The following is a 13740-nucleotide window of genomic DNA, read 5'->3' on the forward strand; positions in this document are numbered from 1 at the left end:
AGCATTCTCAGTGTAAACCTATTGCTAAAATGGTAAACATTATCCTAAACTGGATTATGAGAAAGACAGCTTTTTAGTCCAAGGGATTCAATGAGCCTAGAATACTTTCCAACAATCCAACCACACCTTGATGAGTCTATATTCAGTTTGAAGAATCATGAGAGCTTGCTACCAAGCATGGCATACTATGGCGACATTTCTGCAAATGAGGTCTTAAGATGATCAGCGGAAGGAATTAGGAATGTTCGGCCTACAGAAGTATGAAGGGTGGTACCTGACCATAAATTGAATTTCAGTAAGGATTTCTAAATAAAGTATGTGATAGGCACCTTCAAATATTTTAAGATATGTTACATGAAACATGACATTTTCCCTAAAGACAGAACCAGCATCAACAGATAAAAGTTTCCAGTCACCAGAAAGTTTCTAGGGGAGATGTAGGTTCCATTTTTATATGCGATGGGAAGTTGGTCCCCTCTAACCTTAAAAATTCTAGGAATGGTCTGGCAAAATGCAGAAGGATATCACTGCCTCCTTATTGCCTGTGGTAGTAAGATTTCTGAAAATGAATTAGTAACCTCTGTTAAGGGAGATACTGTGAAACGGTTACCTTCTACATTGAATCTTAAGTTTCAGAGCACGAACCAAAAGACCAATGGCATAATCAGGCTTCGAAGCACTGAAGTATTCTTAAATATTCTTTGCACTTAAAGAATTAAATATTCTTAAATATTCTTCATTTGATGAATTAAAAACTAGCACAATCACAACTCTTAAAAGATAAATCAACTTTTTCTCCCATACTTAATATGTACAAATGAAAAATGTGGTTCTAAATGCTATTGAATATTTGTACCAAAGAGCTAATTCTAATCCATTTTCCATATAGCAATAAAAATCACAATAAAATGCATTTACCTCTGGAAACCAACAGGGATTATATACAAAACAATCAAACTGACGGGAAACAAACATCTTATTCCTAAAGAGTAGTACTAATTTTAATTTTACTTACATTACTAAGTCATTTTTAATGATTTTTCAGAACATAAAAACCTGCTCATTGTTTTTCAAAAAAGTCAAGTAATGAGAAAGGATTTAATGAGATTTCCAGTCCTACTGGCCAGAGGAAACCTCTGTTAGTACTGACAGTCATATTCTATGCAGGTGTTTGTATAAATATTTCTGGTGTTTTTTTTTTTTAATTACTAATAGAACAACACAATAACAACTTTCGTCATTCAATACATCGTGGATTCTATGTCATCCTACATACTGACCTGCCTCATTCTTTTCAATGGCTCACAGGGCATTTCATTACATGCAGTACTTCAATCTTAGCTACTCCTCTTGATGACATTTAGGCTGACTCCTGTCTTTTGCTATTACAAATGCTACTGCAGTAAACATCCTGTACAAACTTCTTGGTATGTTTGTGCAGGTACCAGTACAGGATACATTCCTGTAAGTGAAACTTTTAGTGGTGTATATTTTTTATTCTGATAGCAACTGATCTCCAAACCAAAGGGACTGTGTCAAAAACTTGTAACTCAGAAGTTTCTATTTTCCCCACAATCTAGCCAACACTAGTCATCACTACACCCTAATCTTTGCCAATACGACAAGGGAAAAATTATAATTTTGTTTTAATTTGCATTTCTTCATGACTGAGATTGAACATCTTTTCATGTATCTTTTGGCCTTCTATTTCTGTGAAATGCTTGTTACCTAGAACAGGTCACACCCAAACACAGTACTCAAAAAGTCTTATGTCTGTACCTATGTAAGAATATTATAGGCCGGGCGTGGTGGCTCAAGCCTGTAATCCCAGCACTTTGGGAGGCTGAGATGGGTGGATCACGAGGTCAAGAGATCGAGACCATCCTGGTCAACAGGGTGAAACCCCGTCTCTACTAAAAATACAAAAGAAAATTAGATGGGCATGGTGGCGCGCACCTGTAATCCCAGCTACTCGGGAGGCTGAGGCAGGAGAATTGCCTGAACCCAGGATGCAGAGGTTGCAGTGAGCCGAGATCCCGCCGCTGCACTCCAGCCTGGGTAACAGGAGCGAAACCCGTCTCAAAAAAAAAAAAAGAATATTATATCCTCAAAGTAAAAGACAATTCAAGGCAATGCTTATGAAAATTCCAACTATTTTTCTTTTTATTTCCCAATGGAAATGGACAAACTGATTCTAAAATTCATATAGAAATGCAAGGGACCCAGAATAGACAAAACAATCTGAAAAAAAAGAAAAACACTGTTAAACTCACACTTCCTGTTTCAAAATTAACCTACTACAAAACCTACAATAATCAAAACGTTATGGTACTTACATCAGCAAAGACATAAACTAACAGAATAAAACTGAGAGTCTAGAAATAAACCATAATTCATGGTCAACTGATTTTTGACAAGGGTGCCAAAACATTCAATGGAGAAAGAACAGTCTTTTCAACAAATAGTACTAGGTTAACTGGATATTCTACGCAAAAGAATGAAGGTGGGACCCTATCTCACATCATATGCAAAAATTAACTCAAAATCGATCAAGTGTGAGAGTTAAACTATAAAATGCTTATAATCTTCATCATATTGAATCAGGCAATCCTTTCCTAGACATATAAAGTACAAACAATAAAAGAAAAAAATATATAAATTGGACTTCACCACAATTTTAAAAGTTCCTGATGTAAACGACACCATTCAGAAAGTGAACAAGCAATCCACAGAATGGGATAAATATTTACAAACCATATCTCTGATATAGATCTTATAAACATTGCTGCAGTGAACCCTCTTATGTAAATATCTTTGTCTACTGGTACAAGTATAGAATATATTCCTATCCAAGATCCAGAATAAATATGTGTGTACACAAATACATATAAAGAACTCTTACAAACTCAACAATAAAAAAGTAAATAACCAAATTACAAAATGGTCAAAAGATCTGAATAGATATTTCTCCAAAGATATACAAATAACCAATAAGCACATCACACCTCCTAGTTTTAAAACTTACTTGCCACAAAACCTAAAATAATTAGAACATTGTGGTATTTGCATCAGCAAAGACTTATAAACCAACAGATTAGAAGTCAGAGTGCAGAAATAATTTTTGCATATGCTATGAGATAAGGGCCCACCTTCATTCTTTTGCATGGAAAATCCATGCCAAAGACCCTTGATACATCATTAGTCATTTGGGAAACACAAATCAAAACTACAATGTGAGAGGCAGGTGCGGTGGCTCATGCCTGTAATCCCAGCACTTTGGGAGACCAAGGCAGGCAGATCACAAGGTCAGGAGATCAAGACCATCCTGGCCAGCATGGTGAAACCCTGTCTCTACTAAAAATACAAAAATTAGCTGAGCGTGGTGACATGCATATGTAATCCCAGCTACTCAGAAGACTGAGGCAGGAGAACTCCTTGAACCCGGGAGGCTCCAGCCTGGGTGACAGAGAGAGATTCTGTCTCAAAAAAAAAAAAACACCCTACAATGTAAAACCACTTCATACTCCCTAGGATACAGTGAAGAAAAAAAAAACAAAAAAAAAACAGCAAAGTGTTGGAGAGGATGTGGAGAAATTAATTAAATGGCATCCTCATATACTGCTAGTGGGAATGAAAAAATGTTTCAACTACTATGGCAGTTACTCAATAAGGACAGAATTACAAGGACCCACCACTTCTTCTCCTAAGTATACCTTGAAAAAACTGAAACCATGTACACACAAAAACCCATACATGAATGTTCACAATAGTGTTATTTTTTGCCAAAAAGTAGATACTGTGAATAAACAAAATGTGGTATATCCATACAACAGAATACTATTCCACAACAAAAAGAAATGAAGTACTAACAAATGCTAGAAGCCACACATAAAAGGTTACATATTATATGACTCCATTTACACAAAATGCCCAAAACAGGCAAATCCATTAAAGGCAAAGTAGATTAATGTTTACCTGGGGCTGGCAAAAGGGGGGAGAATAGGAAGTGACTGCAAATGGGTAAAGAGTTTCTTTTTGGGGTGATAAGAATGTTCTGAAATTATATCAATATACAACTTTGTGACTATACTAAAAACCACTGAATTACACACTTTAAAATGATAAATCTTGTGGTGATTCTATCTGAAAAAGAAAAACCCAATAAAGAACAGATTTGCAAAATAATTTAATTCATTATTTACTACAGCTATAAGAGAATTAGTATTCAGACTGCAGGTACGTCTAAAACTGTGTATCCAGAACAAATAAGATTTAGTCAATGGACATGGTTTCAAGCACTGACAGTTATGGGGCCACAGCTGGTATCAATTTCTAAATGTAAAAGATGTAGAAATGAGAGCTGTAACTACGGATCCAGGGAAGCAAGCCCAAGAGAATGACTGCCAAAGCACAGGTCCTTTCAACTCAACTGCTATCTGGCAAAGCAATCACAGATGTACCCAACTTTAAGCAAATCCAGTCCTTTTAAGAAGAGATCTTCATCATAGACAAATGCAGGAGGAATACTGTGCTGTGATGAAACAGGATGTGGGAGAAACTTAAAATAGCATACAAACAGTAACAAGTGAACCTAATTTTATTACAAATGACTAATGTAACCCCTAGGCAAGGATGAAAAGAACCCAGTAACTTCTGAAAACAGAATACTACAAAGTTAAAGACAAATATTGTACTCTAGTTTAAAACTGTGTTTGTCACCGGGGAATGAATAGTTTAGTAATTCTGAAACTACTTTTGTTTGTGTGTACTCGGATGAAACAAATAAGTCAATATACTACGGCTGGGAACAGTTTTTCACCTTTGGAGAAGGAAGTAACAAGGAAAGAGAAAAGGCCTGAATAGGAAAAAAGACCAAAATGGACCCTGTGGTGGGAGAACAGAACTGGCATCATCGCTGGCACTCAGTTTTTAATTTGTATACATAGCTGGATAGACATGAAAATAAAAAATGTATGTATTCATACATTTTACTACATATATATTGCTAGCTCTGTCTACTAAGAGAGCCTAGAAGCAAGGACACCCAGTAGCATGGAGCACACCTGGCACCCAGATCCTGGTTTCTAGATATAATTCTTGAGTAAAATGAACTCAGCTCCCCTGGAAAAATGGTTGATTCCATGGCTGGTGCAAGCAGGAAAAATAGAAGATACACTGACAACATCATGTGATACCAGAAAGTAAATCAGTCCTCACAAAATGTGGGAGGGTACTGCAGAAAAGACACAGGAACCAATTTGCAAGTGCCCTCAATAACCAAAGCTAGAATGACTTGAGCAACAAACACTGGATTTTACCCCATAAAGTAAAATATCCAAAAAGCCATGTAAATAAATTGGATAATAAATGAAGAAAAGGGGACAGTACTTCCTTAATTGCAGAATTCCAAATATAGTAAGAATGAGTGAAATCGAAAATTCACCATTAAGCAAAGACCACAGTAGTAACTGCTGCCAGTAAGAAGCATCAATAGGTTGCAAAACTGGCCCATGAAAAGTATGATGGAACACAGGATATGGCAAAATTGGCCCCTGAAAAGTATGATGGGACATAGGATATTTGCAGTACCTCCCCTCTAGAGGAAGGTATTAATTACAAAGGAATTACTAATTATTATACAGCTACAAGGTTAAAATTACCATTTATTATTGATTACAAAGGAAAAAACAGTAACTTAATAATGAAGAAATCTGGCAGACACAGGCTTAACCAAGTGATAACATTAACTTCACCCATCCTAAGACATGCTAATCATGGGTAAAGATCTGACAACCCCAAATTGAGAAACATTCTAAAAAACAACTAACAGTACTCTTCAAAAGTGTAACATGTATAAAAGATGGGAGAAAAAAGACTCAAGAAACTAAGGAGGAGACTAAGATGATGATAACTAAATGCAAGGTAAGATCCCAAACTGGATTCTAAACTAGGAAAAGGATAGTTTATAAATGTGAACTTCCTGGTTTTAATAATTATATTATGGTTATATAAGATGTTAACGTTAGGAGAAACTTGACATGGGCTATCCAGGACCTTTTTGTACTATTTTCATACCTTTTATGTAAGTCTAAAGTTATTTCAACTTGTTAAAATCAACATAATTTTAGACAATTTTAGAAAAACCTCTGAAAGGAACGTAAATCTTTCTACTATAACTAAATTTACATTCAACAGTGAAACAACTACACCTGAATTATACTGCCACTCTGGAAAGAATTTGGCATCTTTTGATCATTAAATTAAAAAGTGGGCATAATACTCCATCTACTGATACATCAGTTTGTATAAATTATGCTGGGTTAGATAGAAATTCCGTACGAGGATGGGGGAAAGGGGAATCATATCTACATACTTTTTAAACCTGTCCATTCTGTTGCTATCCTATATTAAGCATGCAACTAGTGTTTTTTAAAGCCTTCAGTGAGCAACAATTATTTTAAACAATACGGAAGACAAAAAGGGAGGGAAGGAGGAGTGGAGGAAGGGAGGCAGAAGGGAATAAGGAGGAAAGGAAGGAGTAGAAAGAGATGGAAGGAAGGAAGGGAAGGACAGATGGAGAGAGGAAGGGAGGGACAGAAGAAGGGGGAGAAAGAAAGTTTTTTTAGATTCCTTCATACCTTCTAATACCTCCCCCCACCCATAACCAATCACATTTATTTCATAAAACAGCTAATTGGTGAACTTAATTTTATGGGCTATGGCAAACCAAATCCTTATGAAAAGACATTATGGTGGCATTCTTAACACCCTGTGCTTCCAGACCTAAGTAACTACAGGTACAATGGGAAGCCACATAAGCCTTTAAAAGTGGCTGATCGTCAAATACAACTTAGTATCATTTAAAGCTACCAACTTTGAATCCTATAGGGTTAAGTTAAACGATAATTTCTTTGCTGTCACAAAATGTACTCTATTATTATTCTCCATTTTAAGTGGTGTTCCTCAAAAGCTATTTATTCTAACCAACTAATTAATGAATGGAATATTTAAATAATCTTAGTTTAGGATGAAAAACAGGCATGTTATTTCTAAATTCCATATGTAATTAATAAAACATACATCAGTAAGTTCAATACACAGTTTACCGAACTCAAGGACTTTTACCTCTGGTAATTCCGTTTTATAGATGCAGAAAGTAATGTATAATAAAAGTAAACCAGTTTTTTTCTTAAAAGAGATAGCAGCAAAGAAGTCCAGTGACTCCCTAAAACTGAGAATGCCACTCAACTATGTACATGTAATAGACTTTAAACACTGAGGCTATGACTGGAATGCATCACTAAGGGACTAGTACTAGAGATGTAAACATAGGTGGTCTTGTCCCTAACATCACCAAAAAACTGGAGGGAACATTCAACACCTTACAAAATAAAGTAAAAAGGTACTTGACAAGCAAAAGAAAGCCACCTAATGAAGGCCCTAAAAAAGGAAATCTAAGGAAGAGTTCTGACTTCAGGGAGGGACCTACTTAGAATTCATAAATGGACAAAAAGGAAAAAGGTAACAGACACAGGAGTTCCAGCATTTTCCATGAGAAATAATTCAGTATATTTTGGTCTTGATTTCAAAGAATAGTAAAACTTCTTTCAAACAATAACAGTTCTGTGAGCAATAAATAATACATAAAATGCATTTACAGGCTAGTAAATAAAATGTAAGGGTTTAACTTCATTGATCTGTATTAGAATTTAACTTCACTGTCTACTGCTAAGTGAACACTAAATACTAAATCTTTAAATAGTACAAATGCAAAGTATAATCAAAACCATAATTTGATAAAACCATGAGAAAAGCATTAAGATTATAAAAGCTACTCTGTGTTTCCTAGGCATCCCATTTATCTCTAAGAAAAAAAAAAATGTGAAGCCTTGAAATTAGCAGTTAAAAGACCAAAATTTCCCTAAATCTATTCATCAAGTAAGGTAAGGGAAATTAGCATTTGCTGAGCAGCTCTTTCATACCAGGCACTTGTACACACCCTGCCTCATCTAATTCTAACATACCTGAGGTAGTCATCATCTCTTTACAACAAGGAAACCAAGGCTTAGAGAAGTTAACTTCTTAGCCCTTTGTCAGAACAGTGTTTCTCAATCTTGGCACCATTGATATCAGAAGCCAGAAAATTGTGAGGGTGGCACCATTGATATCGAAAGCCAGAAAATTTAACTTCAGGAAACCATAACCAAGATAAATTTCTGAAATTCACAACTTAACCAAAACTTTTAATTTGTACTTTGCATGCTTAAATTTTCAAAAAAAAAAAAAAAACACATTTACATGTTCAAAAAAATGTATGATGAGGAACATCCTAAATATTTCCACTTCAGTTATTATTTCTGAGTTTTGCTATAAAGGGCTGATGGCAAATAAATTTAGTATTTACGGTCCTGCTTTTTCCAATTTTATCAAGTTGTTTTAAGTAAGTAAATACATAAATGGAAGTAATTTCTTTAATGCATCAGTATCTCAGAGCTTTCTAAAAGAATAAAGAATGTCATACTAAAGCTGGTCACCGTAGCTTATGTCTGTAATTCCAATAATTTGGGAGGCTAAGGCAATAAGACTGCTTGAGTCCAGGAGTTCAAGACCAGCCTGGGCAATATATCAAGACATCATCTTTATAAAAAATTTAAAAATTAGCTGGGTATGGGGATGTGAGTTTATAATCCCAGCTACACAGGAAGCTAAGGCAGGAAGATCGCGTGAGTTCAGGAGTTTGGGACTTTGATGAGCCATAATGATGCCTCTGTATTCCAGCCTGGGTTACAGAGTGAGACTCCATCTCAAAAAAATAAAGAAAAGAAAGAAAGGGGAAAAAAAAACTAAGGGGAAAAAAAAGGATGTCATACTAAATTGCTGCATTTCCTTCTGAGAGACACAGTTTAGGTCAGCACATTTATGAAATGACCAAATGTCAAACCAAAAGGCCTTACTTAAGAAAGCAATTACAAATAACAGATATATTAAATAATTCCAATTCGCACATTCTCTAATACCTATAGCAGAATAAAAAAAAGTGGAGACAGAAATGGAATCAGACACCCAGTTATAGCCATCTTAAAATAATGCCTCTAACCCCAACTATTACTGTCTTCTGTCTATAATGTATGACAGCTTTTCAACATTTTATTCAAACTTTTTCTGAACACACCACAAGTTTAGCCTAAACTAACCTAACACAATTTGTGCAATTTATTTCTAACTCTAAGATTAACACCTTTGCCAGTAGCAACTTAAAGCCTAAAGACAGAAGATACACAGTAGATTCTTTAACAACATTAGTTTCAACTGTAAAGGTCCACTTATACTCATATTTGTTTCTGTCACCAAGACAGCAAAACTAATCCGTGTTTTTCTTCAGCCAATTCAATGTAAAGACAATGGGGATGAAGACCTTTATAACAATCCACTTCTATTTAACGAATTATAAACATATTTTCTCCTCCTTATAATTTTCTTGGTAGGTTTCTTTTGACTAGTTTACTTCATTGTAAAAGTACAATATATCATACACATACAAAGTATGTTAACTGACTGTTTATGTTATCAATAAGACTTCCAGGTAACAGTAGAGACTATTAGTAGTTAAGTTTTCAGAGAGTTAAAAGTTATTTGCAGATTTTCAACTACATAATGGGTCAGCACCCAACCCCAACATTGTTCAAGGGTCAACTGTATTAACAAATGCACGTAAGTACCAGTCACACAGTCATATACATCCAAGAGGAAATTATCAATTTAGCCTGACTTTTTTGTTGAGAATCTTCTTTTATGAAATGATGACATTTACCTCAGAACACACCCAACTTTACTGCCTTTTACCAACATTTGTCTATATGAAAAGCATAATAGATAATCTTGTCACAACCATTATTAAAAAGAATTTGTTTTAACAAAGTAAATGTGAGGGGACCTCTTGAACTGAGCCTTAAGATATTTTAAGATGCTACCTGTAACAACAGTGTAATTTAAAAATTCATGTGGATAACTTTACCATCAACCCACAGTGTTCTGGGCACCTTTTAAACAAAATTTAACCTTGTGAATAGATCATGGCTAACTAAGATCTTGAAAATCAGTCCTGGGCTCCTAGAGGTGTGTTCCCTAGGAAACCATTTTGTTTCATAATGCTTCAGGTTAACAGACCCAAATTCTGCTTACTTTATATGAATGACAAAAATAAGAAGACCAATCAAGTATTTGGAATCCAACTGTCAGAAGACTATTGCATACAAGTACTTTCTATAGCATCCTCTGGCTAAAATTACTAGTTTATAAAATGTTGTCATATATAAAATCTCATTTAGTTTCAACTCTTTTTTAGAGTACTAATTGAGAGTATGATTTTATGGACAAAACTGAAAACAACATAAACTATATTTCCCACATCCAAAGATACAAAGTATTTTCATAACCTGGTTTCCTATTTTCAGTTAAAGGAATAAAATTAAGATGGCTTCTCATCCCTTTTTTCCTATAGCTTCTCCAACTATAGTAACAGATTCTTGAGACATTCCTAGCTGATTAATTTGAAATTGAGTAAGAAACTATTTTTAAAAGTAAAGTGTAAATACAACCATTTTCAAATGAAAGATTGGGGGCTTGTTCTCTACACCTATTAGCTGTCTATAATCTTAAATTAACCACATCCTAAAATCCTGAAGATTATTACATTTCTATCCACTAGTCAAACATTTAAGGCTATATTAAAGTTTCACGTATTATATTCACACTGAATTTTCGATGGGAAAGGCCAAATTTATTCCAAAAAATAAATCCATTACCAGAAAGGAAAAACTATTTGCAAGCTTCTTCAGCTAGAAATATCTTCTCTAGCAAGCTATCACTGTAAACGTGCAATTAAATTTTAAAAATCAGGTAAGTGCTGTTTACTTGTGCACCTCAGATTCCTAAGTGGTATCTGTTTAGATGTGTGATAAACATGTAAAAAGAAATTCCAAAGGGTCTGGATAAAATCCTATCTCACAACTGAATGTTTAGAAGTAGTCCAAAAATTCCAGGAAATTAACACTTTAAATGTTCCTAGTGACAAACAGATGTTCATGGAACATCCTGGAGTCTACAGCTAAAAATTGGTCAAGCTTTCCTGAGAAAGTTTAAATGGGCCCTGGGAAAAAATTCCAGAAGAATCGAAACTGAAGTGACAAAGAAAATACCACCATCTATGTGCTAAAGGAACCACATAGATGAAACCATTCCCTCCCCACACCACTGTAAGCTAAGAACCTTCATGCTGATGCTCTAGGGAATGACTATCAATTCTACACTGTTCATAGCTACAAATGTACCTTATCTGCATACTACTGGAGGATTCTCTTTTACTAGGGAACGGCAGCATCACTTAGTCACTCATCCAAGTTAACTGTACATCAACCATTGCTCTGGTCAATCATTGCTTGGGTGGCTTCATTTATTACTCACACCAACCCTCCAAAAGCGCATTATCTTATTTACTTGTGAGAAAACTTAGAAGCTAAGAAAGCTTATAAGCCTAGTAACTTGTCAGATTTTTCGGAGAGGAAAACATTACCTGTCAGGCGTCAAATCCAAACCTGTCTCTTTCTATACCGGACCCTGGCTTCTTGGTAGAGCCCTAACTTTTTCCGTAGGCTTAAAAGCACTAATGCCATAGAAAACTCCTTACCTAACTCAACTCAATCCTTAACTAACAATGACAACTTCATACAAAGCATTTTGGCCACTACTGTTCCCCTTCCAACATTTAACTGTCATGACAATATTAATGCCAGGTGGCCTATTAGTATGTATCAAATATTAAGCCGGGCTATTTATAATCAACATTTACTGAGGACTTACTATATGCCAGATACTGTTCGAAATGTTTCCGACAACCTCATAAGGTAGGTTCTTTATTTTATAGATGAAGAAACTGAAGCAAAGAAAACTTTAATACGCATAAAACCAAATGGTAAGCAATGAATCCAGCATTCAAATCAGGTTGCATGGTTCCACTACAACCCAAGCTCTTAAATGTTATTCCTCTGTCCCAAGAGAAATTATACAGGGTTTCTCATTTAATCCCCTCAATTCTGTGAGTTAAAGATTATCGATCCCAATTTACAGATGAAGACATACAGGCTCAGAAAGGTGAAGCAGTTTACCTAAAATCACACAGCTTTAAGTGTTGGTTCAAGACAACCAAGTCAAGACTTGAATCCATTTTTGTTTCATACCTCCAAATTATTAATACTACACCATGTCGAAGGAGGATGAGAACTATAAAAAGGCAAGTGAACAATAAAAAGGCACAGATATCAATCTATGTAGTTTAAGATGGTCAATCACTTTTGAAAATTTCTAGGCTATTTACAGGTTCTTTAAACTGTTTATGAAAAACTCATGTTATAATAGTGAGAACCTGACAAAAATGGTTTTTTGATGGTCAAGAATAACGGGACAGAAAACCCCACACGTTTTTAAGAACTGTATAATATTTTACTATGAAGCCACAAAATTGGTATTTGGTCACAAATATAAACACAAACAGGCACCATGCTCTTACCACCACCACCCCCTCCCACCTCAGTAGATAATGAGAATCAGCTTTATTACTCATACTCTTCCTCCTATCAAGAAACAAACGCAACATATAAGAATCCACCTACTTTAGGCTACTCCCTTAAATCTGGTACCATTCCAAAAACAAGCTCTTAACATACATTAAATTTTAAAAGTTAAGATGCTTCTACCAAGAAACAAGTATATATTGTCTCATGTGCAGAATGGATTTGCCTTTCTTAAATCTATAAACTTAAAGAGGAAAAAGGCTCAGAAAAGTGATCTTCCTTCCATACCACCAAAAGCATTACTGCTTTCAAATGTTTCTCAAGACCCAATTAGACAGTATAACTCCTCTGCAGTTACACACTTGTATTTCAGAAAATGTCTTCCACCAATTATCCATCCAGAGTAAAATTGGGCAATATAATCATGCCTCTCATCATATTCCCTACATAGCCCAGAGGTCTCAGCAAAACAGATTACTGCATCTGTAAGAAACATCCATTTCAAAATTACTATTCCTAGTCAGACAATCAAGCTCACATTCTCAACAATGGAAAATCAAATTAGAAGCAGCCAGCAAGCAAGACTGCAGCTCCTTTATATCAGATACAGATTTTTTAAAACAAATTATACAATAGGAAAAAACTGTCATTTGTTGAGTATCTTTTATAGCATTTTGCAGCCCGGTTAAAGAAAGAAGAAAAAAACGATCACGCACAAGTCAGAAGTCAGTCCAAAGAATACGTATTGTTTCAGGAGGAGGGAAAAAAAAATCACTTATTCAGAATTGTTGAACAACTGAAAAAATTATCAGTGCCGTGTAGGAAAAGCATTAAATATTTTAATGAGGCAATAGGGATCATGTAACACGTGAATGACGATCTAATGCGCCCAAAGTGTACAGTGGACAAACAGGTTCCACAGTCAACCTCCTAAATGATGTTTTGAAATAGGGTGGAACTTTAAGCAAGGCACTCACCTCATATTTCATTAAATTCATAGTTTTGTTTGTGAAGCGAAACACAATGAGCTTTTCCCCCCAAAGCTATAGATAATAAAACATGGCTTGCTTTCTTATAAATGAATCCAGCCACATACCACATCGAGGCTTGAAACGCCAATATACAGGGCTGGGATGCAGCCCATCCCCTGGCACCCTATTTCACTTCCCCT

At 35.3% G+C, this 13740-nt stretch overlaps 1 protein-coding gene across 17 annotated transcripts in view; it reads right to left on the reverse strand.

Moving 5' to 3' along the window:
• ATP2C1 (ATPase secretory pathway Ca2+ transporting 1) overlaps positions 1–13740 on the reverse strand; it is a 166917-nt gene that overhangs the window by 112594 nt on the left and 40583 nt on the right. The window lies entirely within an intron of this gene.

This window comes from Callithrix jacchus, chromosome 17 (assembly GCF_049354715.1).
Source record: "Callithrix jacchus isolate 240 chromosome 17, calJac240_pri, whole genome shotgun sequence".
In the NCBI taxonomy this organism is placed as follows: domain Eukaryota; kingdom Metazoa; phylum Chordata; class Mammalia; order Primates; family Cebidae; genus Callithrix; species Callithrix jacchus.